The following is a 7,674-nucleotide window of genomic DNA, read 5'->3' on the forward strand; positions in this document are numbered from 1 at the left end:
TTTGGGCCCAACCCAGGTGCAAATCCAGAGCAATGCAATGGGGAGGAGCAGTGCATGTGAAACCAAGCAAAGTTCAACCACGCTGAGTGCACCCTGACCAACAAGCCAAGTGTAGGTAGGCTAAGTGCATACGAGGAGACTGCAAGTCTTAAGACCCACTGAAGCTGTGCCAAGTGCATTGAGGATTTATGGGCAAAATCTTGCAATTGAGAGATAAATGGTACCAGGGCGATGTCAGGTGCAACTGAGACAAGGTCAATATATAAAAGCAGTGCCATGAGCAGGGCAACAGAGTTACGCCAAGTGCAAGCGAGCTGAGTGGAACAGAAACAAATACAATGTAATTAGCTTTTCAAGTGCATCAGAGCCAAATACAGATGGTCCAAAGACAACTAAGCGAACTCAAGCAGTTCCCACCGCGAGCTAAGCGGAAGGGAGAAAAACAAGCCATTTGCAAATGACAAAACTGCAAGGCAGAAGATCATTGCCAAGTTAAAGGTCAGAAGTGATATAAAAGGATACAATATTATATAATTCTAGTTAATTTAAATGAAGCAGGGTTGTGTCAAAGGCAATTGAAAGGATCTTTGCCAAGAGCAAACTTGCCAAACTCAGTGTATACAAGTAATGCCAAATACAACTGAGCAAAACAATGCCAAGTGCAGCCAAGCTAAATAAAAATCAGATGAGGCATAAAAGGATAGGCACAAATAGAATGCTTCAAAGGATGGAGAAGTGTTAAAAGGTTACGCATAACCATATTGGGAACACTCGGCTAAAGTGAATGCATGCCAAATGCAACAGAGCTCACAAGAGACATGTCTAAGGGAATCAAGTAAAGCTGAGTTAGACCCGAAGCGTTTCAACAAACAACAGTAAGCTAGGGTTAAACAACGAAGCCACTGTAGGGCAACAGGGTACTAGAAACCAGCTAGTCTAGGTCAAAGGTGCAAACTGAAAGTAAGCACAGTCATGCCACTTGGGAGTGAACATGCACCAGTAGGGTGTTTAACAGAAAACACTTTCTTAGCACAGATCACAGACTCTGGGGAACATCTGCAGAACATTTGATATGTCCAAAGAATAATAGATTTGGAAGTTGTGGAATGTCCTGGAGGACTCCCACTGCATAAAGAGGAGCAGTGTGAAATTCTAGACTTGAAGCGTTTAGGCAGACAGTCTTATCTTCCTCCTAGAACTCTGAGTAGGTAGACACTACAGCCCTCAATACAGGTCCACTGAGAAATAGGCCCGATTTTTTCACTTTTGGAACGACTGATGCCAAAAGTACCATTAACTTCGGGTAGGGAAAATTAAGACCATTATGAGTTGGACCCTGAGAGTCCTCTAAGAATGAAGAATTGCCAGAGGGTTTGGTAATTCCGGGTAGAATGCCATTCTAATTCCTCATTTTGGGTCAGACTTCCACCTTGAGTAACTCCAGGTGAAAGTAAAAAACTTGTAATTCCGAAAGGATACCAGTGCCATCAGAATTAAGAAGTAACTAGTAAATGGGGTCTTTATGTTTAGTCCTGTAGTAGTAGGATAGTCTAGGCCAAACCCTGAATAATGTAAATAATTTGGGTAATTTAACAAGAATAATGGGTGATTACTGGTTTGTACAGCCCTACAACTAGTCCAACTGAAGCTTTGCATATTCAATCAATGGCCATCCAGTGTAAGAGAATCTGACATATGTCAACTTCAACGGAGCCTAATGCAAATTAGCTAAAAATGCAAAATAGGGCAAAAAGATTCAGTTGTATGTCAGAATAATTATATAAAAAAATGACTATCTGACATAAATGTCACGCCCTATCGTTAACAAAATATCACTCCATTCGGAGTAGGTTTCTCCAGTGAATGGCATGATGTTGTAGACGATATTTTTGACACACTTTTATGTAAGACTGCGTTTAGCTCACAACAGTCTGCTACCATCCCAAATGATATAGATGAAAAGTAAGTGTGGCAGAGATTAGCAACTGAAAGGATATGAAATCCAGGGAGACTAGTCTAGACCAAGAGAGCTGAATCCAGCCAAGTGCAACTAACTTAAGGCAGCTTTGCCTCATCAAGAGTAAATACGATGTGACAGAGCCAAATAATGCTAAATGCACGGGGTTAAGTGCAACACATCCAAGCCATATTACACTTAATACATTCACAGTATTAGCTGTGCCACGCCACAAATAGCCATGCAGTGTTAGTCAGTAAAATCCATCGAGTTGAGCTATGCCAAGCGCAAGCAACTTTTACCTGATGAGTATTGCTAAATTAAATCAAACTGAGCTAAGCTGAGTTAAGGCTAGGTCAAGTGCACAAGAGCCATTCAAATGCAACTATGTCAGTTGCATTGGAAATTATATGTAATTAATGTCCAACAGAGATTTGTCAAGGCAATTACAACTAAAGAAAGTGCAAAAGGACTTAGCTATACCAAGTGTACATTTGCAAATGGCAACCGTATTGAATCATACCAATCATAACCTTTCAACTTTCGGCCATTTCAAATTCAAGCAAGAGGAGCTATGCTAAGGATAAGCTCAAATGGAAAATAAATGATCCAGTCCAAGTGCAAATGCAATTAAGTGCAGAAGAGTTTTGACGTTCCAAGTGCTATTAATCAGATCCCATTGAGCAGAGCCATTTCAAGTGCAACTAAGTAGGAGAGTGCAACAAACCTGAACACTACCAACTTCAAGCACATTAAGTGCAGGGGAGTATTGGATCCATGTACAATGCAACTTGGTTTTGGCATGTCAATTTCATTGTAAAGGCATCTACCCCAAGTGAAACTGAAGAAAACACAGTAATGTAACTGCTTGAGCGCAATCAAGCTGAACTGAGCAAAGAGCCATTCAGAGGCTACAAAAATTGTGTAACCAGCCTAAGCCATGCTACAGGTCCACGAGTAACTAAGCATAGCTACTGATTTGAAATGGATTTAAGATATTTAAGATATACTATTGCAATTGTGAAAAACAGTGTCACTGCAGCTGAGCAACATCTTCACAAGCTAAGTAATGAAACCCTAACCGAGCTAAACCATGCAACTCCAATCTGTCCAAGTCCCACTGGAGTTAGCCATTTGTTTGTAATGGTACTGGCAATGTGCCCCTTATGTGGGGGCCAGAGACTAGCATAGGCCCTGAAGAAAGTCATAAGGTCCATTTTGGGCTCAAGGGAGACAGTTGAAACATGCAGACCCTTTCAAAGGATAGGGTACGAAGAGACCCTATCCATCGCTTCTAACAATTATGTAATATATTAAGCAACGTAAAGTAACCATTACTAAATAATTTGGTTGAGTTACTGAAGACTACTTGACCACAAGTGTTGTTCTGGCACATCTGTCCCAAACAGGCATTTACAGAGTAGCCCTATTCTTCTTTTTATGAGTACATACGTTTGTAGGGAGGACAAAAGAATAGATCTTAAGGAACTCTCTCCCCTCTTGTGAGGAAGCCCTTATATGTAGTAGACTGACAATACCCATAGGACAAGTGTCCTTGAGTAGTTGGATGTTTCTCCCAGTGCATCAGTCACACTTTCATGTTCCTTGCAATAGACCTTTCACAGAGTAGACACATTGATAATGGAGACAGTCGGCAAAATTAAATCGGGTGTCAGGTCCATTATTATTTTCAATAGCTTCTAGATTTCTCACATGAGTTGATGGAGCACCATCATCTTGAAGGCTGCCTTCAGCCATCCAAAGCAGTCGGTGGAATGTGGAAGAGGGCAGAGAGGGTTCCATCCATATTTTGATGGAACTCCCATTACTATTGGAAAAGCGCCCCCCCCAACATGGGGGGAGAGCGACCCCTTAGGGGTCGGGGACGCCGGGGCCGAACCCTCGCACTAGTTGTGCGCAGGCTGGCCGAGGCTTCCGCTCTCACGCCTCGCGAGGCGTGGGAGCGGAAATGCCTCTTAGGAGGAACGTCGGGCCGACGTGCGGGCCGAACCGGTCTGGGCCGCCGCAAGCCAGTGGGGGGCTTAAAAGCACCCCCACTGAAGGCACGGCCTTCTTCTTGTTGGCGCGGCGGCCCGGACGTTCGGGCTTCATCTTCGTCTTCAACTTTTCATCATGGAGCAAGCTGATTCTCTACTTGCAGGAGTTCTTCAGGCGCGCAGAGGGACCAGTTGAAAGGAGAGTTCACGAAGGAGCAGGCGGCGGGTCTCGGCCCAATTTGCGGGGAAAAGAGGTGAGTGAGCGCACGGTGACAGGGCTCCGTGTTTAGGAGTGGTGTTTAACTGTGCGCGCGCTCACCTGTTAGGGGTTCCCCCAAGAAACTTTCGGTGTAGTGAAAGGCAGGAATTTCCTTTCTGGGGTGCCGGTAAAACACTGATTGCGGCGCGTAAACGTGTGTGGGGTGTTTGAGCCCCAGTGGTTCAGTTTATTAGCCGTGTGTGTGTATGTTACAGCAATAAGCTCATTGAGCCAGGTCAAGTTCTTCAGTCAGCGTTAAGAAAGGATTGTCGCGGTTGTTACAGCTTTTCTTTGGGGTAGCATTGCAATTTACCTACTGAGCAGCGCGTTCGTGTTTGTTCCCTTTCACTAATTTGTTATTAATTGTGTATGCTGTTCAAGTTGAATGTTATTGACATCAAAGACTTCGCCATTGGTTTTAAAAAGTGTATGCAGCAAGTTTGTTAATTTTGCTGGTGTTGATTAACACAATTTATTTCAGGTCTTACAGGATTGTTAATAATTACAAACCGAAATAAGTTGCAATTTAACTCGGTGATTGTTTTAAGAAAGAATTTACTTGCAGGGTATCTGTCTGTTACAAGTGTATTGCGGCTGCTGCATACTTGTTTTCACTGGGTTTCTCACCTTACTTTTAAATTATGGCATCCACTAGGGTGAGGTTGGGTAAGAGGAAGGGAACTGACCCAGAGTTGGCCCAGCTATTAAAATTAGTTTTAGCAAAATTGGGTGACGGTGACTCAGATGGGGGGACGTCCCTTTAGAGGGAGATGATGGCGGGGAAGGGCCTTCCCGCCCCTGTGGAGCACACGTGGCCCGCACGCAGCTTTCCCTCCAGTCAAACGTAGGAGTAAAAAGCAGGTCGCAGCGGTCCAACAAACAAGTGCAACACAGGCAGCCCCCCCCTTCCACCTCCTACAGTTGATCCAGTCCCCCTGGGAGCCCCCATGCCTACATCACTCACAGGGGTTAATCCAGTGCTTCACCCAAGCGAGGTGATAGATGTTTCAGGCCCTGCATTAGGGGTGGATTCCATGCTGGCTGACATAGGGCGATCTTTAGCAGTATTAGCAGCCCCAACCAAGGGGTTACCTGTCCACGCATCCCACAGTACCCAGGGGGTGACACCAGTGGGGGGCACAGCATCAGAGCAGGGGCGGAGTGAGCCAAACCCCCCGGGAGCGTCTCAAGACCCAACAACCCAAGCCCTATTGGAAGTATCACAGATGTTATCCAAGCTGAGTGCACCTCCCGCCCCTCCACCTCGCCCCACAACTCCATGGGCTAGCGATTCATTTCAGAGTTCAGTGCAAGATCTTAAGCGCCAGGTTGAAGCTTTGGCGACGGCGCGTGTTGTTCCTTCTTTGCAGGTGTCGACAGCCAGCCCCTGTGTAAGCCTGGCACCGGGCTCGCTCACTCAGACTCCGCAGGTGGAAAAAGAGCATGGTAAGGGCAACGAACAAGGCGTTAGTGCCACAAAACCACTTGCTTCTGCTGAAGGGTCAGGGGTGGACACTTTGCTGTCCAGGCCAGGGAAGTTAGCCGCGCACGTGGCTCCCGAGATAAAAGAGAAAATATGGAAAAGGGAATTTGTAGATATTTTTAGCCTGGTTAGGGCTAAGAGAAGGGAAGTAGAAACAAAAGAAAAGGATGCAAAATCCTCTGCATTTGGCGAGAAAAAACAGAAGATTGAGGAGAACATTACGAATTGGTTGTTCGGTTACAATGTGTTTATGTCAGTTATGCTAGAGAAAAAGCCAGAAATTGGGATCGCTATGATATTCTATGGGAACAAAATATTAAAGGCTCACCATGCGTATGGAGGGAACGCTTGGCTAGAATATGACAGGGACTTCAGGTGGGCAAAGGTGGAGGACCCAGCGATAGGGTGGGACCAGACGGAAGTGAATGTTTGGTTAGAGTGCGTGAATAACAAGTTACCCACCAAGCAGCCCTTTCGAGCACAGTACGCGAATGACAAAAAAGGCTTATGTTGGGCGTTCAACAGAAAGATATGTTCACGCCCCACCGGGACGTGCAAATTCAGGCACTCCTGTTCATTTTGTGGGCATCCTTCCCACCCCGAGTTTAAATGCCTTAAGAGATCAAGGGATAAAGTTAAAGAGGGGAGTAAGCCCAATGTATAATTCATCCCTGCCATTACTATTAGCTTCCCAGTGGTACCAAAATTCTACTGCGGTAACATTACGAAAGAAGAAACATGCAAGTATTAAGAAGCCTGCTGTTTGCACACAAAGTGACATTGAGCAAATCTAGTCATGTCATGTAATTCAACAAAGCTAAATGGAGTAGAACTGATACATTTTAATTGCATCATAGCTATATGTATGTGAGCCATTGAGTTGAGTCAAGCCACTTAAAAAGTGAACGCTGGGGCAAAATTGTCCATTGCATGGCTCTGAAGAGGGCATCCCTACAATATGTTCGGTACTTAAGATGATCCGTAGTAGAAGGTGTGGCTCACTGGCACTCATTTATTAGGACCTAAGCTTACTTTTCATCATCAACCTTTGACCCAGAGCAACATCTAAAGACAGAAGAGAGGGAATAGGGGAGGAAGAGAAAGACATGAAAACAGTCACAAAAGGAGAAAGCAGAGATGAAAAAGGATCAACAAAAGTGAGATAAAGAGACATTGAGTGTATCGTGGTGGACGAAAGAGGCATGAGGTAAAATCAAGGCTAGATAGCCTTGGCTTTCAGATATATGGGCATTTCTCAACACTGGTGATGGGCTTCTGAGACAAATTGGGGCCCACCACTTATTATTTTACAAATTAGGCACTAGACTGCTGGTAAAGCCAGTAAGGGGGTCATTTTGAATTTGGTGGACAGAAAACTCTGCCAATCTCCTGACAGGGTGGCTGCCACCTACACTGTGACCTCCCTGATAGAGTTATTAAGGGTTCCAAGCTAAATTGGCGGCCACAAACCTAAGATTCCGCCCGCTGACTTAACGGGAAACAGGCTACAGCATTTTTCATTGGCTCGTAATCGAGTCGGCTGCAATGTTGCAGCGAGCAAGGTGCACCAGCACCCTCCCAATGTTCACTGTCTGCAAAGCAGACAGTGAACACTGCAATGGTGCTGGGTGGTGGGGGGGGTCCTGCACCTGTTCTCTGCAAGCCTTTTCATGACGGTGTTACCGCCATGAAACGGCTGATGGAGAACGAGGTTGTAATCCCCTGGCCATCGCTCTTTGCAGCGCTACCCTGGCAGATTAGGATCTCCGCCACCGCCAGACCGCCTGTATCCAAGATCCTGGTGAAGCTGGGGGTTCCCTGGTGGTCTTAGCGCCAGGGTTGTTATGTGACGGTCGGACTGCCGCATCCGCGGCTGTGCATACCACCACCGCGAGTGCAGCGGTATGGACCGCCACACTCGTAACCAGGCCCTGAATGTTGCATGTGGGTTTTGATTTTGTCCTCCATGAATATGACA

This window comes from Pleurodeles waltl, chromosome 6 (assembly GCF_031143425.1).
Source record: "Pleurodeles waltl isolate 20211129_DDA chromosome 6, aPleWal1.hap1.20221129, whole genome shotgun sequence".
Lineage (NCBI taxonomy): Eukaryota > Metazoa > Chordata > Amphibia > Caudata > Salamandridae > Pleurodeles > Pleurodeles waltl.